Raw genomic sequence first — 27,203 nt, forward strand, 5'->3', positions numbered from 1 at the left:
GAAAGATTGAGTCTTGAATGAATAAAGTATATACAACATAATTTGTATGAAACTGTAAGACTGTTTACCATACTAAATAACCCCTCATAATGTGGGCTTATAATTTAAAAGAAAGATGTATCTTATTTTTTCATTAAAATTTTAATGAAAAAATTTAATAGATTGAAAATGTACAATTATTAGAATGTGAAATAAAATACAAATTATTAAAGATTAAATTTTAGTTATCCGTTACAATGGGCAAAAATTTATTAGTTAAATTAGTGTTATTTAAAAGTGTAGATACACATTCACATCCTTGAATGCATTTAGAGTTATATGAATCTTAATAATATAAACAAGGTATCTGCAAATATACTGCTTAATATAGATTTATAAAACAGTTCAGTGGTTATACATAATTACATGTAAGTTATTCTTTCAAATAAATTTATTTTAAAATGACAAGAATTTTGCTGTAACTATTAAGAAGTCAGGGCTTCATATTTAACTTCTTTGTCATTTTCCTAAATTTACTGACTAATTAAATTTACTGCCTAATACTGCCTTTCTGGCTGCCTCTGCAATACAACCATATCAAAACACACAAGCATTTAGCTCACAAACACAAAAATACGTTTACTTGTGATACAGGGGTGTGTGGATAGTATTATTTCCCTTGTCATTATAATCACAAAGTCACCCATCAAGAAGAAAGGGTTGGAATAAAATAAAAGGAGCCTATCTTATGCATAATATTAAGTCTGTGTTAAATCTGGCTCACTGAAGGAATGGCTCAATCAAGACTGGTACAGGGACGCTGCAAAATGAGCCTGGAGCATCTTACAGTGCCAGGGTAAGGAAGTGATCAAGCAGATATACACAATGACCAACTATGTTAAAGATGATAAAGAGGCAGAGGAATCAACTGAAAAAACTCCTTATGACTAAGCTTGAGCAATCTGAGTGAGCAACAAAATATAAATTGTAATACTTGATAGTAATTCAAGGCACATAAATTCTTGAGGCCTTACTAACATAAATAAACATCTGGGTAAGTAAAGAAGTAGAGAAAATAGGCAAACCTCTCATGCAAAAGAATTCCAAGCAATTTATGCAGATGTTCAAACTGAAAAAAAAAAAAGCAGGGTGTAATTCCCCATTATTTAACTGTGTGTTGTGCAAAAAAAAAAAAAAAAATTCCCCCAAACTATTATATTGAATGGAGGAAAAAAGAACAACTTTATTGTAAAGAACTTTAACAAGCACTACCTCAGCCAGGTTAACATCAAGCTTAACATCCAACATCCACAATGATAAATCATGTTGACAGTATGTAGCCTAGACTTGATGTCAACTTACTTCTAAGGTCTCCCTCCCAAACTTCCATCCCAACAGTGATGCAGTTTTTATTACATAATAGGATACTATATATAGAGTATATATATATATATATATATATATATATATATATATATATATATACACACTTGAGGGGACATTCATATATATATATATACTTGAGGGGACATTCAAAGGATTTGCCTTTTTCAAAGACATTTTATATTTGAAATTTTTTTCTAATTATCTTTTTCCTTTTTCCTACCTGAATCTTTCTTTCCTTACCAGATTGGGAATCTCAAAATATACCATGTAATGCTGTCTCACTTATTGATTTCTGGTCAGGAGTCTCATTAAAGAAGGCAGATTCTGTGCTGACATGTTGGAGCATTGGGTCTATATTTTCTTCTAGCCGTTTCAGAGTTTCTGGTGTAATTCCTAAGTCTTTGATCCACTTTCAGTTGACATTTGCACAAGGTGAGAGATAGGTGTCAAGTTTCATTGTTGTACATGTGGATAATCCCTTTTCCCAGTACTATTCATTAAAAAGACGATCTTTCCTCCAGTGTATGTTTTTGTCACCTTTGTGTAGTGTCAGATAACTTTAGGTAGTTTAGTTTCTGTGTCTTTGTTGCCATTAGTCTTCAGGTCTGCTTTGGTGCCAGTACCATGTTGTTTTGTTATGATAGCTCTGTAGTATAATTTGAGGTTTAGAATTGTGATGCTACCAGCATTGCTATTTTTTGCTCAGGATAGCTTTGATTATTCTGGGTCTCTTATAAATAGCTTGTGCACAGCCTGGTGTGGTGGCGCATGCCTGTAATCCCAGTGGCTCAGGAGGCTAAGATAAGTTCAAGCCAGCTTCAGCAGTGGCGAGGTGCTAAGCAACTCAGTAAGACCCTGTCTCTAAATAAAATACAGAATTGGTCTGGGGATGTGGCTCGTTATTTGAGTGCCCCTTAGTTCAATCCCATTACTTCTCCCCTGCAAAAAAGCTTCTGCACAGCAAGGAAACAATTAAAAGCATAAAGAGTGAGCATGGGAAGTGCCTACAGAATGCTCCTCAGATGGGGCATTAATATCCAGAATATATACATAACTCAAAAAACTTAACACGATAAAATAATCCAATTAATATGTGGTCAAAAGAGCTAAATAGACACTTCTGAAAAGAAGAAATACAAGTGGCCAACAAACATATGAAAAAAAAATGTCCAACATCTCTAGCAGTTAGGGAAATGCAAATCAAAACTACCTTGAGATTTTATCTCACTCCAGTTAGAATTGCAATTATCAAGAATAGAAATAATAATGAGTGATGAAAAGGAGGGGGGGGAAAGGTACAATCTTACATTTTTCACTGAAAATTACTGTGACCATTCTGGAAAGCATTATGGAGATTCCTCAAACTATAAGGAATCAAAACATATGACCTAGGTATCCCACTCCTCAGTATATATCCAAAAGATCTAAAATTCACATACTATAGGGATCCAGCCACCTTGATGCAATTCACAATAGCCAAGCTATGGGATCAATCTCAGTGCCATTCAAAAAATGAAAGGATAAAGAAAATATGATATATGTACACAATAGAGTATTAGTTGTAAAGAAGAATGAAATTACAGCATTTGTTGATAAATGGGTGAAACTGGAGACTATCGTGCTAAGTGAAATAAACCAGACCCCAAAAGTCAAAGTTTATATGTTTTCTCTGATACGCAGAAGCTAATCCAAAATAAGGGAGAAGGGTGGGGTGGGGGTGGGAGAGAAAGAAAGGAAAAGGGGGAGAGAATTCCATCAAAATGGAAATACAGAAGAAATATCAGTGGAGTAGATATAGGAGATTGAGGGGGAGGGAGGAGGGATAGGATAAAGGAAGAAGAGTGGAGTGAATCTAATCTGGTATATATATATATATATATATATATATATATATATATATATATATATACACACACACATCTACAGTGAGTCTTACCATCATGTATATCCACAAAACACTAACTGGAAAAAAAAAAACAACTTTAAGTTAACAGAAAAAACATCAGTAAAGTAGAGGGAAGGGAATAGGGGGAGGGTGAAGGGGAGGGAAAGTGGAAGTCCTAGGACTGAATTAGAGTAAATTATATTCCTTGCTTTTATAATTCTGTCAAAATGAATCCTAATGTTTGTATAATTAAAAAGAACTCATAAAATTATTTCCTTAAAAATGTAACATTTGTGCAATTTTCTGGAACTGAAGTTAGATGGATATGACATGGTTTGTTGAAAATGCAGATTGCAGACTTCCCCCTGAAACATACACTAATACAAACTAGATTGATTGATGGTAGAGCTGTGCTGAAAAATGGTCTTGATAATTATTTTAGAATTCACCTTGAGAAGCAGAAGTTCTTTAAAAATTCTTCAAAAAACCTCTTTTGTCTTATTGCATGGCACTGTACTTTTGTTGAAAGTTCTGCTGTCCAAGAAATGAAGGAATGAATACCTTTAATACCTTTATTTGTATTTTTAATTAAACATTCTTAGAATTTCATATTTTTTGCTTAATTGATAAAACAATGAAGCCTATGAGAGAGATATTAGAATAATAAATTCATTTTCAAATATTAAAGATATAATCAAGGATATACAAATAAAGTTTTATAGTTTGTATAGTCTTTTAAGAAAGTTTTTAATAGGTCTTTAAAAACAACCACCACAAAAATTAACCCTTGCTTTTTAGAGCTTAGGTAGAAAACTGGTAAGGAAAAGTGTATGAATATAGAAATTAAATATATCTAGAAGTTATTTGCTGCACTGTAAGGGCAAGCTACTTAATCTCTTTGAGGTTCAGTTCTTCCATGTATAATATGGAAATAATAATGCTTAAAGCGTATTGGGGAGTATTCATGAACTATTATGTGGGAAGCCTCTAACAGGTTGTCAGGGACACACTTAGTGCTAGTAGCCAGGAACATCCATTTACTCATTTCATTAGATTTAAGAGTAGCAGCCCTCACAATTTAAAATTTGTTAAAATATTTTGTTTTACTGTATGAGCAGAATGCATTACAATTCATCTTACACATAGAGAGCACAATTTTTCATATCTCTGGTTGTACACAGAGTATATTCACATCAATTCGTGTCTTCATACATGTACTTTAAATAATGATGTCCATCACATTCCACCAACATTTCTAACCCCATGCCCCCACCCTTCCCCTCTCGCCCCTCTGACCTTAAGCCACCACATTCCACAGATAGAGACACTGAATTCTACAGAAGTTAAGCAGCATGCCTAAACACACGGATTTTGTTAGCGCTGATTTCAGACCAACAATCAGAAACCTAGGTAGGACAGAGACAAGTACCCACAGGACACTATCCCAACAAGGTGTCCCCTACTATTCCTACAACAGCCAAAGTTTGCTCCTGAACATCATATTTCTAGTAAGTGTTACTATATAAATGAACTTTTCAGAATAACAAATGCAGAAGGTACAAAAGCTTCCTTAATGTCACCATATTTTAAAAGTAGATTTTCTTATTTAACTGTTATATTATGATTTTTTTTTTCATTTTAAAATCCCTTGGGGAATGCAAATTGCTATTTAAATCCAGACTTGAGTTTTCCCCCAAACAGTCAAAAGTATAGCTAATCCTTTTTAAAACTGATGAATATTCATTTTCCCTGTCAAGGATATTATCCTGGATTCAACTTATTGAAACCCCCTTAGGATATGGTCATGATTACGATATTTGGCTGATTCAATACACAGGATGAATGATTACTAAGCTCTCCAGGGAACTGTTGGAAAAATTATTTCCAATAGCAATAGCAACTCTTTCCTGTGCTTGAAATTGTTCCCGATTTTGGACAGAATCATTTTTAATGTAATAAAAGTAAAAATATCTGAAGATTTTGACATCATATATAAAGAGAATTAAATACAGCTCAACAGTCGGGAAGAATGAAGTTACTCACACACCGTGATTCAAAGTGTCCTTAAAGAAACTTCTCTTTTCTACTGTAAGAGCTTCTTTTCCCAACTCAACTGAGCATGCAGATATGCAGATATTTTATTAATAAAAGTGAGCAGGACAAGGACTGCAGATGAATATGTTATGGCAACTATCAATATCCAGCATGTGGCCACGTAATGAGAGTATCTGTCCTTCTTGTGCCAGTGTCCTCTTTTTAATCCATTTGCAACATAGCCAATTAATCCCTAGATTTCCTGTTTATGAGCTTCCCGTGGCTTCCTATTATAAGCAGAATAAAATCCAGTTCTTTATCTTACAACACCAAAGAGATGGCCCCTGTCTGTCTCTATGAGTTCATGTCGTGCCCTTTACTCTTCTCAGTTTCTCTTTTGAGAAATCCTGTACTTTTCTGCTTTATCTGTCCATATTATTGGGAACTTTGCATCTTTTGTGTCTTGGCTTGCATAGTATTTCCAAAGGGTGATTGATAGAACTAGTATTTAACTCCACAGGAAGGCTGAGGAGGAAAAGACTCATTTCTGGGAAAGAAGAACTAGGTAAGCTCAGTGAAATCTGTACTATGGATGGATAGAGAAAACATGATCACAATAAATCCTACTGGAGGGGAAAGGTTTCTTCTGCACCCTTCATGTTTCCTTCTGTGAAAGTTCCTCTCTTCCTCATGGTCCTATTTCCAGTCCTTTTACCAAAGCACTCCCCAGGGACAAGGAGCAACTAACTTAATTTGACAACTGGGCATAGGTATCTCACTAGAATCACTGCTCTGCTGAATCCAACTTAACATACATTTTACAGAGGGAACTTCTGACCCTGAACCGAATAGGTAGATCTATCTACATCCTACTTAGTTGCAAATAAAAGCCATGTTCTTACTATTTACTTCTTCTGTAAAGAAAGGTTATATTTTGACCCATATTTGTCTTATGGTTTTATATGCTTTTTAATTGCTCGAGTACTCAAAAGGAAAAGAAGAATGGTGTTTGTAGAAATCTCTTCAATCTCAAAAGAAACAATGCTTTTCCAGTATGGCAACTAAAATAAACTACAGGTGACTCTGAACTACAGTCTGAGCTAACACGAATGGTCTTGTGCTTCCTAATTAGAAGAATAGCCTCCTGAATTAAAGAATTTTTTATATGAAACATTATTTGATAGCATGTACAAGGACTCATTAAGTACTGAACAAATTAATGAATGCAGTTCTTGCTTTCCCTCAGGTAGCATGACACGCACATGATTCAGCACCAGCAGGGATACAGCCCTTTGGTGCCTGAAGATACAGACACAGCAGTAAGCATCCATATTCATGTGCAGAAAGAGCAACTAAGGTGAAGAGAATGAAGGACTGTAGGAGTTACTTCAGCAAACAAAATTCCCAGACAGTGATGACAGATGGATTCATCCAGAAATAGAAACAATACATACAATTGGGTGATTTAAGAAGGGCCAAGGGTTCACACCGCAAGCTAGCAACGAAGAGCTATGTGGAAGTATGGGGGGGGGGGGTGGATACACAGCAATTGGGAAGAAATCAACAAGAAATAAAAGATTTATTGTTAGTATATCCAAACCTAGAGCAATACTTTCTTTTCATAAAATCTTCCTTGTGAGCCACCACACCTGTTGAATATATGATATGTTGCTGATTGCCATTTTTGTTGTTGTCCCTGGCCTCCTTAAGGTTAGAAGTTTAAAAAGTAAAGACAACCTAATGGTGCAAGTAGTATTTTCTTGATATTTTATTTAAATTCCATAAGAAGTCATTTGGATACTGATAAATGCCATTCTTCTTCTTCCTCCTCTTCTTCTTCTTCTTCTTCTTCTTCTTCTTCTTCTTCTTCTTCTTCTTCTTCTTCTTCTTCTTCTTCTTTTGACTAGTGCAGCAGTTAAAAGAGAAAATTAAGGATAAAGAAACAGAAACTAGATGGTTTATTCAGTTCACTGACTAGCTTCTTACATGAAGCAATGACTTCATAAAATGGTAAACACTTGTCAATTTCCACAAGACATTTAAAAATTCCCACAACTCTTTCCTGAGCAAAAATGCTAACCTCATGAGAAATCAATTAACAGCTACTTGGCAAAGTATTATTATGGCTTGTTATCACAGTTGTCCAGATTATCTCTTTGAAGATCAATATCCTAGTGAGCAATCAGATCAGGAGTAGTTGATCTAATTCAGTCACTTAAATATCCAGTTAAATGAAATAGTGGTGATAATTGTGCTGATTAAAATGACAAATACAATTCAGTTGTACAAAATTGACATATCTCAGTACTTGGCTGTGAGGTTAACACACACAAACCCTCTGAGCCTGACCAGTGCACTTTGTGGACACATCTAATCCACACCATATTCTTGCTACCATATTAAGTGATTGAGGTCTATTACTTTTGACAGTCCATCATGATAATGAAATATGTTTTCCATACTCCTTATATGTCCTTATCTTGGAGAAGAAGGAATCTGATTAGACTCTATCTCAATCACAGTGAACTTAAGAGTAGAGTCTTAAAAATATGATGAAAATAATCATAATCATTTATCACTTTAGTGGAAAGAGGTTCCTTTGTTTACAAAAACAAACTTAATTCTACATAATTCGTGATTTTGGAGAATATTTTAGTAAAAGGAAATTTGGAACACCTGTTGTAGTTAAAGCTCAGAGAAATTCCCAGTGGCATTTTAAATGCTGCCTTTACCTGTTTCACACAGCAGCTGAATATCACCATATGGGTCAGGTTGAAATTTCCATAGATTGAGCCAAATTGTCAGAATTGTCTGTTCTTCAAGAAATGGGCTGCTTGGGAAAACTAAAAATACATTTGACGTCAGAAATCTGTCTCCAAATTCATGAAGCCTGTGTGCGGTAAAACGTTGGGAAGGGCATTAGGCTTACATACCGTATAATCATTTCTGGAGCAGCACTATATTAGACCTGGGGATTAAGCCAACAGAGCGTGTTTGTTTTGAATTGTGATAATTGCTGAGTGCAGAGAGTATTAAATTATTCCTCAAAATGGAACATTGCATTTTCCTAATGGTCAACTAAATAAATAAACATGTGGTGAGTGTTTCAACAAGTCAAGCAATGGAACACTTTAGAGCAAAACCAACATATACTCTCAGGTCATAAACTTTTAGTATGAAACATTTTAGATAATGCCAATGAAATTTAACTGTGCTTAAACATTTTATCTGCTGAGACTGTGGGAACTTTAACTTAGGAATTATTGATTAAAAGGAAAACAAAAATCAAATCAGAAGGTTATTGACTTGTGGCATGAGCAATGTTTTTTCAATGAAAAAAAGAATGACAAATAGTGAAATGTGCAGATTTTTAATGCAATATTTCAGTGTATATAACAACTGCAGATATTAATGTACCCACACCACATGTTTATAAAGATACAAAATATTTCCATCCATCCAGGAATTTCTCTTTTTATGCTGTTCCCAGCCTCCACTCCATCTGCTGAAATTACGTGCTGCTTTCTGATCTCTTGTGCTAGGTTTACCTGCTATAAAATTTCATGGGATGGGTGTTTCTACTTTTTTTGTTTCTTCCTTATGGTTTTAAGTTTTTTCTATGTCAATGCATGTCTTAGTATTATGTAATTATATAAAAACAACATATTTATGTTTTTTTCTGATTGAAAGGCATTTAGGGTATATCCAGTTTTTGTGTATTTTGAACAAAACTGCTATAAACATTATTGATAAGTCTATGAATAAATGTTTGCAATGCTCTTGGGCACACACTTACTGTAGAATTTTCAGATGATAGCTGGGAAGTATGTTTAACTTTATTATAAACTGCAAATTTTTTTTCAACCTCTTGTTTTTCCAAAATAATATTATTTCATGCTTATTTCTAATGACCATTTTAACTGAATACAGGCTACTTTTTACTTTTGATTTTTTGGATGACATTTTTTATTATCATCTTGAATTACATTGTTCCTAACGAGAAGTCAGCATTTATTCCTATCTATTTATTCCTCTATGTGTCAGTTTTTTTTAATTTCTCTTTTTTTAATTGTAGATGGACACAACATCTTTATTTTTATTTCTTTATTTTTATTTTTTTTGTTGAAAAATAGTTTTATTTATTTTTTATTTAATTGATTTTATTTTTTAAATAGATGACAGCAGAATGCATTACAATTCTTATTACACATATAGAGCACAATTTTTCATATCTTTGTATATAAAGTATGTTTTAGTTTTTGTGTGTAGAAATAAAAAAGAGTAAATTATAATGTAAACTATATTAATTAGCAAAATAAAAAGTTGGCAACCTTATGTTGGTCCCTAAAACTTTGAGGGAAATTTTACCAGTTAATACAATTGAAGAATCTCAAAATCACTTCAGAGGGCTGGGGTTGGGGCTCAGTGGTAGAGCGTATGCCTGGCACATGTGAGGCACTGGGTTCTATCCTCAGCACCACAAAAAATAAATAAAATAATGGTATTGTGTCCATCTATAACTAAAAATATTTTTAAAAATCACTTGAGAATGGTACACCTACATGGTTTTTCTTGACTTTTTTTGCCGCTCCATTTATTATTTATTTTTATTTATTTATTTTTTTTTAATTAATTAATTTATTTATTTTTATTTATTGTTGGTCGTTCAAAACATTACATAGTTCTTAATACATCATATTTCACAGTTTGATTCAGGTGGGTTATGAACTCCCAATTTTACCCCGTATACAGATTATGTGGTGCTGAGGATCAAACCTGTGGCCCTATGCATGTGAGACAAGCACTCTACCAGTAAGCTACTACCCCAGCCCTGTGTGTCGTTTTTTCTAAAGTCTGAGACTGCTTGTAAGATTTTTTTCTTCCTTAACTTCTGTTTGTGTACAATATTACCACTTGATATTATTTTGGGATGGATTCAAACTTAAAAGCTTCTTCTAAGCAAAAGAAAAAAATCAGTGAGGTAAAAAGCCTACAGAGTGGGAGCAAATTTTTACCACAAACATATCAGATAGAGTACTAACCTTATGAGATAAAAAGAACTCAAAAAAAAAATATAACACCAAAAAAAAAAAAACACACAAATAACCCAATCAATAAATGGGACAAGGAAATGAACAGACACTTCTCAGAAGATGATATACAATTAATCAACAAATATGTGAAAAAATGTTCAACATAGCTATCAATTAGAAAAATGCAAATCAAATACTCTAAAGATTTCATCTCACTCCAGTCAGAATGGCAGCTATGTGGGGAGAGAGGCACACTCATACATTGCTGGTGGAACTGTAAATTTGTGCAACCAATGTGGAAAGCATTATGGGGATTCCTTGGAAAACTTGGAATGGAACCACCATTTGACACAGCTATCCCACTCCTCAGTTTATACCCAAAGGACTTTACAAAAGCATACTACAGTGAAATGGCCACATCAATGTTTATAGCAGCACAATTCATAATAGCTAAACTGTGGAAGCAACCTAGGCACCCTTCAACAGATGAATGGATAAACAAACTGCAGTATATATACACAATGGAATATTATTCAGCATTAAAAGAGGACAAAATTATGGCATTTACAGGTAAATGGATGGAGTTGGAGAATATTATGCTAAGTGAAGTAAGCCAATCCCCAAAAACTAAATGCCAAATGTTTTCTCTAATATGAAGATGCTGATCCATAATGGGAAGGGGGTTGGGGAGCATGGGAGGAATGGAGGCACTTTAGATAGGACAAAGGGGAGGGAGGGACAGGGAAGGATATAGGGGTGGGAAAGATGGTGGAATGAGATGGACATCATTATCCTAAGTATGAAGTTACAAATGTTGTAAGTCTACTTTGTGTACAACCAGAGACATAAAAATTATGCTCTATGAGTGTACTATGAATTGAAATGCATTCTGTTGTTATGTATAACAAATTAGAATAAATCATTTTTTAAAAAAGAAGACACATGCAGAAATAATGTTTTATATGAGTTTAATCTGGCACAAATAGAGATTTCTCCACTCCAACTTTTTTGGAACTTCTTCATATTCCCCAAATCTGTAACAAATGGAATTCCATTTGGTTCCCAATCTCCCAGTTCTCTGCTGTTCTCTGCCAGGTCTTAAAAGTCTCACTTTATGATTTTTCACCTAAGACATTTGGCCGTCTACTCTGATTCCCTGCCCTGCAAACTACAGCCACAAAGGCAAACTCAACCTTTAATCACTGCATCCTCAGCATGGTGAGGCAGTTTAACCTGGTTAGCATCCTCTTCCCAGTGTCATTGTTCAGAAGGTGCTTCTAGACAGAGTGCCAAGGAGTTTCTGTGGTACACATCAAGTGCTTTTGTTCTTTCAGGGATTGTAACTCCAAACTGATTTCTGCACTGTAGCCAACAGTTAGTTTGTGTGCTGTGTCTTCGCATGACTGGGGCAAGTCGAAATCAGGAGCAGCAATCTCAGTGCTATATTACAATAGATATTTCACAATAACTGAGTGATATTTTGCAAGTGATATTTTATAAGAATATTCAGAATGTTAAACAGAAAGCTCCTGCACTTTCTCATGCTGACCATGAAAACTTTCTCATGCTGAGGACAGACTCCAAGAAAGCTGAAACTTACTTGTTCTGACATCCCCTGACTTTTGGTTCTATACATTGTAAGGAGAGAGGGGTCCATCTACCTGCTTTCTCTTCAGTTTGACTAAATTGCATGAAATTAATTTTTTATTTTTACATATTTTATTTCTTATGTAGTCAGGCAGTAGAATCTGGCCAGCAGGGTTCCCGGCAGGTTTCTGGGCTCAGCTGCTGGTAACAGTTGTAATCATATTTGAAAAAAAATCAGATTTTTTTAAATATATGAGTTATATTCCTGGACTTTTGGTTTTTTTTAATAGAGTGACTAATGCAATCTAATTAGCAAGAAATTAATAATTTGTGAGCTTTTTCTAATGTGTGTATTCACTCCTTTTGTTTAAATATATAAATGAGTTTAAATATATAAAAGAGCCAATTCATTAATGTTATTCAAAATCTGTTTCTTCTCATATTAAATTACTGCCTTTGCATTACATGACAATTTATTATAATTTGATTCTGTTGTCAAAGTAATTTATTATAATTTGTTTCTGATGGTATTTATTCCTATACCATCCCTTGATTATTCAATTTTGTTTTAGTTTTGACTAACTTGTATTTAACTTTCTTGATGTTCTTCTGAATAAATGAAAATACATAAAATAAATTACCTTTATGTATATCAAAATCAGAAGCCCATAATATCATGTATTTTTTTTTTCAAAAAGATCTAAAAGGTCTTCATAACTTGTAACTTGAAATGAAGTATTTGACTGACCACAGATGTGTTAAGGGAGATTTGATATATTTCTATATTTCATTGTTTGGAAAAAATCACCAATAAATTATTTTCAGTTGATGAAAGAGAAATTAAGAAAATTATCCCATTCAAAATAGCCCCCCTAAATATAAGATATTTGGGAATAAATGTAACAAAAAAGATAAAAGATATCTACAATGAAAACTACAGAACTAAAAAAAAAAAACAAATTGAAGAGGACCTTAGAAGATAGAAAATCACTCATGTTCATGCATAAGCAGAATTAATATTGGCAGGGCTGGGGCTGTGGCTCATCAGTAGCATACTGGCCTGGCATGTGTAAGGCACTGGGTTTGCTTCTCAGCACTGCATATAAATAAATAAAATAAAGGTCTATCTACAACTAAAAATGTATTTTAAAATTAAAAAAAAATGAATTAATATTGTCAAAATGGCCAAACTACCAAAAGCACTATACAGATTTAATGGAATTTGTATTAAGGTTCCAATGATGTTCTTCATAGAAATTAAAAAAAAAAAAAAAAGCATTCATGAAATTCATCTGGAAAAATAAGAGCTCAGAATAGCCAACATAATCCTTAGTCAGAAAGCAGGAAGCATCACAATACCATGCCTTAAATTAAACTACCATGTTATAGTAACAAAATCAGCATGGTATTGGCACAAAAGCAGGCATAAAGACCAATGGTACAGAAAAGAAGAAACAGTGATAAACCCACATGAATACACTTATCTCATATTAGACAAAAAGCACTATAAATATACATTGGAGAAAAGATAGCCTCTTTAACAAATATTTCTAGGAAAAGTGGAAATCCATATGTAATAAAAGGAAATTAGACCCTTATCTCTCATAGTGCACAAACTCATCTCAAAGTGGATCAAGGACCTAGGCATTAGACCAAAGATCCTGTGCCTACTAGAAGAAAAAGTAGGCCCAGCTCTTCATCATGTCAGCTTAGGAACCAAATCCCTCAACAAGACTCCTAAAGTGCAAGGGATAAAATAAAGAATCAATAAATGGAATGGTATAAAAGTAAAAAAGTTTCTTCACAACAAAGGAAACCATCAAGAGCATGAAGAGAGAACCTACAGAATGGAAGAAAATCTTTGCCACTTGTACCTCATTACACAAATCTCCAGGACATATAAATAAAGACTGAAAAAACTTAACACTAAAAAAAAAAATAACCCAGTCAATAAATGGGCAAAGGAACTGAACAGACACAGAAGAAGAAATACAATCGGCCAACAAATATATGAAAAAAATGTTCAACATCACTAGCAAGTAAGAGAAGTGCAAATTAAAACTACACTGAGATTTCATCTCACTCCAGTCAGAATGGTAATTACCAAGAATACAAGTAACAATAAATATTGGCCAGGACGTAAGAGAATAGGTACACTCATACATTGCTGGTGGGATTACAAATTGATGCAACCACTATGGTAGGCAGTATGGAGATTCATCAGGAAACTTGGAATGGAACCACTCTTTGACCCAGTTATCCCACTCTTTGGTTTATATCCACAGGACTTAAAATCAGCATACTACAGTGTTGCAGCCACATCAATATTTACAGCAGCTCAATTCAAAGTAGCTAAGCTATGGAATCAACATAGGTGCACTTCATTAGATGAGTGTATAAGGAAAATGTGGTACATATACACAATGAAATATTACTGAGCCACAAAGAATAAAATTAGGGCATTTGTGGGTAAATGTATGAAACTAGAGATTATCATGCTAAGCAAAATAAGCCAATCCCCCCAAATCAAAGGCCAAATATTATCTCTGATATGTGGATGCTATTACAATAGGCTGGGCAGGGGAAATTCACCAAATTGGACAGGAGGTAGTGGGCAGAAGGGAGGGGGATGGGAATGAGAAAGACGGTAGAGTAAATTGGACATAACTTTCCTATGTTCATAAATGAGTACACAACTAGTGTAACTCCACATCATGTACAACAAGTAGAATGGATGTTATTACTCCATGCATGTATGATGTGTCAAAATGCATTCTACTGTCATGTATAATGAAAAAAAATTTAAAAACCTTAAAAATTATTTTCAATTGACAAGAAAGGTAGGAATTTCTCAGAGGTTTTCACTTTCTTACTCTTGTACAGAATCATTGCTAACTAATCAGTACTTGTTTTATTTAATGTCGAAAGTGTTAGAGTAGTGGTCAGTGTCTGCTTCATTTATAGATTCATCACTTCTTTTTGTCCATGTTTTTCTTTTTTTTTTTTTCTTGCTTAATGCTCCATAAACTCTTTTGGATAAATCAAGTACATTTCTTTCACTTGAAATTTGTTAAAAATGATTTTGTCAAATATTAATCAAATTCACCCACAATCATAGCACTTCCCTTACATGCAAATGCTCTTTGCATCAAGACCTCTGAAGATTAAACATCCTTTATTTCAAAACTTAACCACTGCTGCCACTCTTTTAGTACTTCAAAGCATAACTGAATATTCTGTCTTGTCGAAGATACTGGACTAGTGAATTTCCATTACATCTTTTAGTATCAGAGTACATATAGATTTTTTTGATTACTAACTTAATGATATTCAAAGATCCTCAAGATCAGTCTGGCTTATCTATAATCTGTTTATAAATATAAATAACCTTTAAAATAACAGTAGGCTAACAAGATCTGGTATGAATTCAAAATATTTCCTTAACTTTTCAAATCTGTTAACACACTACCTTGTTTCTCCTTATGTAGTCTTTTTGATTCTCTGTAAATATCATTTGGTCTATGATTATAAGCAAACAATGACTTATTTTTTAAATAGTGACTGATGTTATTGCTCACAACAGTACTTACTGAAGATCCTATTACTTATCAAAGTCATCCAGTTCATTCAAACAAAACTCCTGCTCTTCTTCATTCTCTGTTCATACAGATTGTGTTTTTGTTTGCCACTATTCTTTTCTCTCCTCTGTATCCTTCCCTCCCTCCATTTGGGTGTGTCCTCATTCTCATAATTTTACCAATCAATTCTACTGTAATTTTTATTATCTGAGTCTTTAGCAACTGTATTTTTTCCATTACTTTCATTATTCTTAAACAGAGAGGGGGAGTGTTGAGAGCCACAGCCAAAGGGGCCCCAGCAAACTTCCAGCTGCCAGCAAACTTCCAGCTGCCGGCTGATGATTGGCTCACAGCAGCCCCAGCAACATCTAGCTGATTGGCTCCTCTGCAGTGATGTTCATTGGGCTGTTTCCCTGCCCTTTCAGACCACGGAGCTGCTCATTGGAGGACTTCTTTGGCTCCACCCACGGGACCCAGCCAATCGGCCTCAAGAGCAGGAGGATTGTGGGAGGTGGAGAGGCTGGTGTGGGGGTGAGAGGCTTGTGGGAAGCCGGTGGTGGCAGTTGGGCTCTGAGGGTTTTTTCCTGAAGAGCTGTTTTGTTTGGCATGTGTAGTTCTAAAAATAAAGTTAGTTTCTTTTGACAAGTGGCTCCTGAATTGTGCCCAACCAGACTGCGGCAATTCTTACCATTATTTTTGTAATTTTAGCAAATAATTGGTTTTAGTTTCTGTATTGAAATAGAGTGTTTGATGTTTCTATTTTCTCTACCCATCTTTTCTTGGGGTACATGTATAAAGTTTTAGGTTCTATCAAGCTAGTTTGGAAAAATCAATCATTCTGAAATTGTGTGCAAAATTATTCTGAATTTAAGTACATGTGAGTGCAATTGTGATGAAATCGAAAATTATTGCTGTGTATGTTGAATCTCATATATGAAAAATCAAGTTATTTGTAAACGATTGGTATGTTGGTTAATACAAGAAATTATATCACTAAAACATTTGGGTTTTCCTTACACCATTTCTCTGTGTGAATAAATTTTTGGTATTGTGTTGCCTGGAATCCATAAAAGATATTAATATACACCAAGAGATAATCTAATACACTGTGGCAAATCATGTGTTGTCACATAAATACATAACTCCTTTATAGTGCTTCTATGCCTTTTTGTCCTATGAAAACAGTAATTATGATTAATTTTATTGTTATTTCTATCAGACAAGAAAAAAGTATCAAGCATTCATAATTTTTATCTTCATTTACACACCCCAGACAGGACAGAGCATTTCAGCTAGCTATCAATGAGGACCAAATCCCATAAATAATTCTGAACATCTAGTAATTAGGAGAATTCTTGACATAGTAACTTCTAATTTTATATATATATTAAATTTGCATATCCCTACTACCACAAGTTTCTGGGCCAGTTGCCCCAATATGTATTTATATCACAATAGCACCTTTCTTTTACCTTCAGTCTCCATTCAAGGTAAGTAATTAGAGTGAGCAGATGAAATATTCCTAGAAGTCATTTCTTGTTCAGAAAGGCTAACACAGTAAATGAACCACTCACTAAAAGCTAGCTAAATTAATATCCCACTAAATTCAACAAATCTCTTTCTTACCCAATAGAAAGGAAAGCAGATCAGAGGAAAACTTGAAATGGAAAGAGATCATGGTATTAACCAATTAAAATCTGTTACACAATGTGTTTTATAATGATAGGTAATTTTGCAAATATTTAGGAGGATTTTCCACTGGGCCCTCTCTAGGTTTCAAACAGGTTGAACAGGAAATATTCTGCAACTTAAGCTTCATTAGCATCTTCATAAATCCATCTCAACAAAGCATTTGGATTAAGGAAATTTTATATCAAATAATCAAAAGATGAGTATCCACAAGTTAGAACATTTTTACTTCTTTAATTGACAGAAATATGTGTCTTAAAGCACCTTTAATCCAGTTCAAGTGGGAGGAAAGAACTCATGAGTAGTAAAAAGGAAATCTCCTAACTAATGTAGCAAGTCTAGTTACAGATATTTTCTAATTGTTCTTTCCAAAAAAACGTATGTGGCCTGTATCCCAGTAACTCATGGTCATTATATGACTTTTATGAAGCTGGAAAATAGCCAAAAATCAACCAAGAAAGCTGGATAATCAAGCTTTCAATTAAAATATTGATTTTTAGCAGGACACTTATTGATGATGGATTACATGGACACATCTCTCTAATTATTATACCTATTAATTTACTTAACAATATATTTCCTCATGCTTACTCTGTGCCAGACACTTAATAAATAAGATAGACCAAGGTTCTTGACCTTACAGAGCTTGCAATGCAAAGGGATACCTAATACCTACCAAATAAATAATATATTCTACCCACATCTAGAAATTGAGTGGTCTGAAAAAAAAAAACAGAACAAATACATAGTGATAAGTGGACAAGGTACATTTTATACACTGGACAAGTGTTTGCTGAGTGGATGAGTAGCTCAAAAGAATAAGATACATTAAATACAATGATTAGGGAAGGCTGTACTCAGGAAGTGCCTTGTGAGTAGATCTGAAGGGTATGAGCACGTAGAGAACGAAACAACACATGGAAGCAACACATGCAAAGTCTCAGAAAGGAGAAGAAACTTAGAAGAGCAGCTAGAAATTCAACTGAACCAAACCTATGAGAATAAGCAAGGCAGGATGAGGGTCAAGGCATGTTAAAAGAAATAGGCCAGCGCCAATAAGATGATTATTCATGAATATGAAGGAAAAGTGTTGGAGGAATTTAAATAAGGGAACAGCATATTTTGATCTGTAATTTAAAAAGATCAGTCAGACTGAATGTGAATGGAAGCAGAGAAGCTAAATTCAGTAAAGTATAAACATTTGGCCTCATAGATTAATAAATATGTCAGAAAGGATAAGGAAAGGCAAGATTTGAGGTTAATTTTAAGAAGCAGCTCAAAGAACTTGAGAATAATTTAACTGTGGTCTCAAGGTGAGAAGAAGGCTAAAGGATAATTGGATAACCTCTAAGGATTTATTCTGAGCAACAGTGTGATTGGTGATGATACCATCTATAAAATGGGAAGATGCAGTGATGAGTTGACTGGGAATTATAGAAAACTGTAGATCAAGAATCAAAAATCTTTCAGACATCCAAGAAGAGATGCAAAGAAAACAGTTGGATGTAGGAGCCTCAGTTCAGAGAATTTAGACTGTCTCAAGTCCAAATGTCTGTAACATAGAAATGATACTTCAGTGTTTGTTTTTCCCAAAATAGCACAGCCAGAGTTAGCAGTAGAGTAAGGAGACAGGTGAGTTTGTCTCAGGTCAAAACAGAGAAGCTATTCCTGTAAGTAAAGGGAGTGACTGAGGGACTATCCCAGCAGCTGCTGAACTCCTGTTGCTTTGGGGAACTCCCACCTTTTCCCCCTTAATGGTGCACATTGCTCCATCATGGATACAAGTAGCAAGTAAACATGGTTTAATGATGCATTTCCAGGACCTTCCTGTGGAAATAATCCTGAGAAGACTTGCCACCAAAGCTTTTGAAGTTTGGGTTTGATTCATTGTAGCTTTTTGGAGTTGGTAGTCCATAGATAGGAGTAACACAGAAAAGGAAGATTTGCAAACTGGGCTCAGTGTTACATGTCTGTCATCCCAGATACTAAGGAGGAAAAAGCAGGAGGATTGAAAATTTGAGGCCATACTCACCAATTTAGTAAGACCCTGTCTCTTAAGATACAAAAGGCCAGGGATGCAGATCAGTGATAGAGCACCCTGATTTCAATGCCCAGTACCAGAATGAAAAAGGGAAGAAAGGAAATGAAGTTTGGCTGTGGTCAATAGAATAGGCTAGAATAAGCTCTGTCACTTATGTGAGTCTTCTATCACTTCTAACTCATGAGGAAATTCTCCCCATGCCACCATTGTGGACATCATTTTCCTCAATTGTCCTTTTTCAGTGGACACTTTTTGTGTCTTGGTATACCAAATCATAGTGAAATTAAGTGTTTTCTGTGCTCAATTTTTACTAAGATTATATAAATCTATAATTAGTATTTATGAATTGCCTTTCTTTCTCAAAATATTTTAAAGAAATAAAGACATAAATGCTTACAGGTGTAGTTCTTTATTTTTAAACTTTTTGTAGAATTCCAACATAGGTATATAAGTATCATTTAGCCATTTGTTGCAAAAGAACTTTTAGGTCATATTCATTTCATTGATATTGAAATTAATGTTGCAATAAAAATATCACCATGCAATTCCCCTTTCACGCCATTGCTTTATCTGTCAAGGATATATATTTAAAAGGGAATCTGCTTACTTGAACTCAATGCAATTTTTGTTTCAAATAATACTGCCAAATTGCATTTTAATTTACATTCAGGTTACATTCCCCATTATTGTGTGAGTAGCACCCTTTCCCACAAGTGCTGAGAGCCACAGCCGAGTCGGAATGGCCCCTGGCATTTTGCCAATAGTATTGGTTGACAGGTGAGGCATTACTATCTGCCTCAGCCTACTTTGGAGTTCTCATGGGGATTCCTGGGGATTCCCGGAGAGTTCCCATTGGTTGGGGAAGTGCAGAAGGAGGGATTTCCAGAGGAGATATTTCTGGTGGGTGGTTCCTGGATGAGCCGCGTGGCATTCAGTAGAATTCCCCTGGAGGGTGTGTGAAGTGTTTTGGTGGAGTTCAAAAATAAAGTTTGTTCCTGCTTCAGTGGCTCTTGGTTTGTGCCCAGCCAGACTGCGGCACACAAGTCCACAATTGTTTTGATTATTGTTTAAAGTTTGCTAAGATTAAAGTCATTCTTATTTTTATTTGTACTTTCTTAATTTTCTTTTGTTTGATGATTCATGTTTAGATCTTAGATTTATCTAGATTTTAATTTTATATGGTACAAGGTAAGAATGTAATTTATCTAGGTTTTAATTTTATATGGTACAAGGTAAGAATGTAATTTTATGTTATAATGATGTTATAAATGTTAAGACAAGGTAACATTTATTGAAATGCTTCCCCCCCCATTATTTTTGATATTTTAATGATTTTTATTATTACATCTATATTTAAAACATACATACCAACATATACATACACACATATCTATTCCTGAGCTTTTTATTCCATTAAACTACTTGTCCAGTCATATACTGATTGCCTACACTTTTTATTTTCATAGTTTTGTAGTATGTTGTTGTCTGGTAGATAAAGACTTCCCTCTTTGTTCTTTTTTAAAAAACTATTTTATTGCCAGTATTATGAATTTCAAAAACTGTTTACTGAATTCCATAAAAATCTTAATTGAGACTAACTACAACATAAATTTAGAAAATACTGATATCTCTATCATGATAATGTTGAATTTTTCCTTCAATAAATACAATAAAGATTTTCGGGCTGGGGATGTGGCTCAAGTGGTAGCGAGCTTGCCTGGCATGCGTGCGGCCCGGGGTTTGATCCTCAGCACTACATACAAACAAAGATGTTGTGTCTGCCGAAAACTAAAAAATAAATATTTTTTTAAAAATTCTCTCTCTCTCTCTCTCTCTCTCTCTCTCTCTCTCTCTCTCTCTCTTTCTCTCTCATAAAAAAAATTTTAAAAAGATTTTAATTTACTTGCATCTTTTAATGTGACCTTACAAACATGTTAGAGATTTCTCCTCCATGATAATGCAATAAAATTACTAGAAATTCATAGACATGAATTTGCTGAGTACTTGAGAGTTCCTGTTACTAATGTGAAAAGAATCTTTGATGATTGTAACTATGATTAACATATATTTTCTAATTTGATTGTTGGTCTTAATTAAGAAATTCTTTATTTTTTAAGCTTTGTTTTCTGGCTAACTTGCTCTATCCTGTGACAGCCTTGTTAGACATCAATCTCTATTTATCAATCTGGAACTAATAACATTAGACATGTCTATCTTATAGTTGAGAAAAGATCTTAAGAGTATTTCTTGTTAACTTCACATAAAGTTAGAGGAAATTTAAGCATCCCTGGGACTTGTAGCAATCATTGCAGAATAGGACATCAAAAACCATAAGCTTGCCAATAAAATTTCACATACACAGAGAGATGTTCTGGCTATTAACAGGATTAGGATGAGAATAAAATAAGAAAATCTGACTTAATGTGTGTAGAAATCTCTTGAAGCATTATGTAAATGTGCAATATTCTTAATCTTATTATGTAAAAGACAGTTTATGTTGTGCTTGAAGGACAAATTGCCAAGGTTGAGTTCTGGCTCTGCCATTTAAGGCCAGTAGACTTTGGAAAGTTCACATAACTTTTCTGCATTTCATATTTAAGATATTCCTTCATATTTAAGATGGGGTAATAATAATACATATATGCAAGGCTTGAGGTTAGTAAGTGATGAATTAACAGGCAAAAAACTTAAATCAGAATCTGTCACATTCACAGTATTAATGATATGTAGCTAGTATTTGATTTGGAGCATCTAGAACAGGGTCTTATATAGTAGAAACCTAAATTTTTTAAGAAATTATAATGTAATTGGACTGGAACAATTACCCATACCAGTTTCAAGGGAACTAGTAATAACCCCAAATTTTCTTACTTATACATATGTATTTCTACACATTGTATATATGTGTATGTGTGTATGTGTATATATCCATTTCCATAATTAAAACTGCTCTATCATGTTGAACATGAATATTCTATTTGACAACTAGTTTGTCCAATAGTTCCATCAGTGGTTTTAATACAAAAAAAAAAAAAAAAAACAGATGTACATGATATTGCCTCTATCCCCTTCATTTCCTCAACAAATCAATTGAGAAGTACCTTTGGCTATATATTCAAAACATTTATGGAAGATATATAATTCGCTCTAAGCTGCTATCTTCTCTGACATTGTCAAAAGGAAAGCATGTCTCTGGCCTTAGTGGATTTTTTTGATTCATCCTTCACACAAAACACCAAATAGCCCTCTCAAATTATAAAAATGTACCTTAGATTGCTTTTTTTGTCTTAAATTTCTACAGTAATTTCCTTTGCATTTTAAATTTTACACAAAGACTCTTTTTTTTTTTTTCCCCTTTGGGGTCCCTGTGACGGCTCCTCTGACCTTAAGGGTCTGCAGAAAGAGAGAGAGCGAGAGCACTCGCTGACCCCTTTTATTGAGGAGAAGCTATTCAAATGAGGCAAGGGGTCAGGTTTCAGGGGGCTGAGTCTATCTTCATGATGTCCACTGTCAGCAGGTTGACTGACACCTGGGTAGGCCACACCCAAGGGCACAGTAAGAGAAGGGGACACACAAGGCACTTCCATGGAAGATTCTATCCTAAACAGGGCAAGGGGTTATATTACAAAGCAACAGGTGAGCATAGCTGCACCCATGGGGCTGTAGGAAGATACACCCATTTCTGTGACTGAGGGCCTCAGCACCCAGCTGGGGAATGTAACTCAGTCACCCATAAGGTTGGCTTCCCACATATTCCCCCTTTCTTACTGAACATGATTCAGTAAATTAAATCAGATATCAAAGGAGAGTTTAAACCAGTCATCATGATAATGACTGAGAAACCTGGCCCAGAAAGGTCAATTTCCAGCTACAGAGTTTATAGCCATGCAGCTTCACGAGCTTGTCAAGTAAATAAAAATTATGAAAAGACTTGTATGGACCCATTTTCCAGGTCCACCTTTAATGTGTCTTGCAGTGTGGACTGGAAAGTCCACCCATGAAACTAAATTAATTGTCCTGACTGTAATGGTCAGTTATACCTGCATATTGATTCTATGGTAAAGAGACTGTCTGGAAGTATCTTTTGAGAAAAAGACAGTGTTGAAATAATGGATTGTTCCCGCATCTGTATGGATGGCAGCTATGGTACCAGATGTGAGTAACACCAATTAAGGGCCAGTTCTATATGAGGGATCTCTCTTCATCTGTCTCTCTCAGCTTTGTCACTATATTACTGTTTGTCTGTCTACGGCCCGTCTCCTTCCTTCCTGAACGCATCCCTACCAACCCAGTGCTGAGAGCTGAGCCCTCCATGGAGAAGAAACCTAAGTTTGCTGATCCTAGGGTAAATGCTGGTGTGGAGGCCACGGGGGCATTATGTATCTAGGAGACAGATACATTGGGGGCGATGCCATGCACACTCCACATCACCCTGTTTGGCCCTGGAGAATGGCTGGTTAGCCAGTGACGGGTAAGATTCCTCAAGGGAGGGACAACCTAAGACAGGCACAGTCGCAGAGGGGCCATCAGGAGAAAATTTGGGGGCCAACAGAGGTGAGGCAAAGAACCTCACCCCCCCACTGGTGCAAGGGCCTAATTCTTCTCCCCTTCTGAGAGAGGTCTCCTGCCCCATGGCTGCTTTGCTCCCCACATCCAGCTCAGATCAGAACCCTAGTGACAGAGACTAGTCAACAGTGACTGCCTGCTCACCACAGCAGGAGACAAATGCAGCTACAGGAATGGGCCATATCTGGATGCTTTTCTCTTTCTTGGTTCTCATTTTTTCTATGCCTTTCCTTTTCCTTTTCTCATCAGGGTTCTCCTTTGACAATAAATTTAATAGAAGAGGAGAAAATGTTAGAAAAGCCTTCAGTTACAACTAACAGCTACGAGCATATAGAGTTTCCTCACAGTATGCTTACACTAGGCAGAAGATGATTGGCCTATGGATATTGTCTTGCTAATGTAGATTGACAGGCATGCCCCACTCAAACCCTGTAGCAGTTGTGTACATTCCAAAAAGAAACTGAGCTACTGGACATTGACTTGAGGTTTGTCACCGGCCAGTTATCATCATCTCCCAGGACTGAGGTAGCCAAATATTGGAGCAACAAATTGACCACACCAGTGACAGAAACTTATGCTACACAGCAGATAAAAAACTCAAGCCAGCCAATTTTGCTGGACTTTAGTGATTAAGACTACATTTACCTTTATGGACAATTGTTGGAAAGATTATTAAAATAAATTTTTCCAAGGGTATTTGTATTACTGGCAGACCTAATTAACTCCTTAAATATGAGAGTGAAAAGAAAAAATGATAAATATCCTGTAGCCTATAAAAATACAACTTATTGCCTCATTAATTATTGCCAGCTAATATTTCAGAACTATAATATGCTAAAGTTAATATTCAGGCTTTAAAACAGGTGTATGTCTATTAACCAGACCTAGACAAACTGCTGATCTCATAATCCCTAAAGTAACTACTTTAAATATTATTCCTTGCTTATTCAATTTCGGCCTTTGTGGCTATGTCTTAAAACTTACGATGTATGGATTTTCTTAATGTTTGACTTAAATTATATCCAACTTCCTTCATGGTCAGATAAGTGCTGATGGAAGGATGAGAACTAAGTAATGATGTTCTAGAAGACAATGTAATGAATAATGTGAGTGAGCCCTTTGCTCTATGGTTTATGGAGAGGCCTAAATGCCATGGCAATGAAAATGTCTGTTACTATGGCCAAAAACAATGCATCCCAATAAAATTGGGAAAATATTAAAAATCTTCTGATGAGTGTTTGGCAAGGTAATAATAATCCAGATTATTGTGTTGACTGTTAATGAAGATAATATGTTTTCTACTAATTCTTTTTGTGTTTCAATAGCAGATTGTGATGACCTTGGACCAAGAGCCAAGTGACTGAAAGAAAATTACACAAAGACTCTTGATCATATCCTAAAGGATGTTTTATGCTGGGATGCTATCCTCTCTCCAGCCTCCTTATTTATAGACAGAGATTTAAAAATGTGTAAAAACTCTTAACAGAATTTCATTTCCTGAGCTTTGCTCGCTTTCTTTTTCTTCATCGTCTTTTTCCTTGCATCTTTGAGAGGGAAGCTCCTTATATCTTTAGACTTCAATTGTGCTAGAACCCATCAGAAACATTCTGGAACTTTCTACCTAAAGTAATTTTTCCAATGGCCACTCACACCCTCATTTCTACCATTCTATTCTAACAGACATTCTCACCTATAATTTATTATCTGTCACCACCTCATTATATCCCATATTCAAAATTAGAATCACATTAAAATTCAGCAAGGACCTTGTTTTTCTTGTTCATCACCGTACACAGCTGTAGCATCCAGAAAGTTTCCGGCTACATGGCATATTCCCAGTAAACATCTGTTAACACTTTGTTGATATTAGAATATAGTATTGAGAGTTAAGTGTGGAGATGCTGCATCCTCTCTTTTGTTAATACACATAACTTCAATAGCTATGATTTTAGCCTCTGGAACACACTGGTTTGTTAACTTTTACTTTATATCTCCCCCTCATACACACCCACACAAAATGAGAAGACACTCATCATTATATACCTATAGGCTTTGTCTCCTTGTAGGATTCACTTCAATTTAAGAGGTGAGAAATTGAAGTGGTTTAGAATGAGATGAACATCTTCTGCATCTACAAACCTAACTTAAAGCTCTAGATAAATTGTCATAAATGAAATCATCTCCCAATATTTATAGACTGAATGCCATGATAAAACCCTTTGAAATGATGCAACTCAGCTATTCAGATATTTGTATTATGTAAGCTTAAATATTTGTACCTCATTCGACCTACCAGAGTATCAGAGAATGTCCTCTGGAAGTCATTGATGGCTAACTCATATTGCTTTGTGCTCTGTTATCTCTCTTCTATATAACTTCTCTGCTAAGTCTTTTTTTTTTTTCAATATGGCTTTTAGAGCTGAATTGGTCCATCTAGATCCAAGTGCAAAGCCTGATATAGCTTGTAGAATTTGGATAAGCATAAGACTCTTTCAAAACACATTTCTTTTGTCCTTCAGTAGTAAGAAAAAGTCATCACTACAGAGGAAGGCATCTATGAACAATGAGTTTTTGTATTTATTTTTATTTCTATAATCTGATTCACTAACTTATCCTTTCCATTTTATATGCAAATAACTACCCTAAATGACCTCTTTTCATTATAATATCAAGAAGTTAAACTATTTCCTGCATGTAAAAGAGATACTAAGCCAAATTCTTATATTTTAAAAGCAAATGATTTTAATATGAATTTTCAGATAATCCCACAGAGAAATTATACCACATACATATCACTAAAAACCTATTATATCATAAAAAGATGTCCTGAAAAGTGATATCCAATGAACATAAAACTTTGAATTTTTAACTTTTTATTATAGGTAAGTTAAAACATATGCAAAACACAAGAAAGTAGGATAATGAACCACCACAACTCATTACCCAGCCTCAACCTTGTCAGTTTAGCACTCATCATGCTTAATCTATCATTCATTCCACCTCCACCCTCCCCAGATTATTCTGAAGCAAATCCCAGACATATCATTTCACCACTAAACATTAAGCATGTTTCTCTGAGATGTATAACAATAATGTCATTATTATAATAAAGCCACAAGGTCTTTTGTAATAGTTGCATTTCATTGGAATTCTAAGTAAAGAACATACTTGAGAATTGCCAAAATATCTCTTAATTCTCTTTTAACTTTATGTGTTATTTTTCCTTACACTTATGTTTTTGTAATTGAATAATTCAGGTGTCTTGTTTTATAGTATATCCCATGTTTTGGGTTTCACTGATTATATTTTTGAATACTGAATTTTCTTTCTATCACTTGATAAGCAACTGGAGAAAAATGAGAATATTTTAAATATCCAACAAAGGGAACAAGTTGAGTCCACTGTGTAGACCCACGCAGTGCAGT

Source organism: Urocitellus parryii, chromosome 10, assembly GCF_045843805.1.
Source record: "Urocitellus parryii isolate mUroPar1 chromosome 10, mUroPar1.hap1, whole genome shotgun sequence".
Lineage (NCBI taxonomy): Eukaryota > Metazoa > Chordata > Mammalia > Rodentia > Sciuridae > Urocitellus > Urocitellus parryii.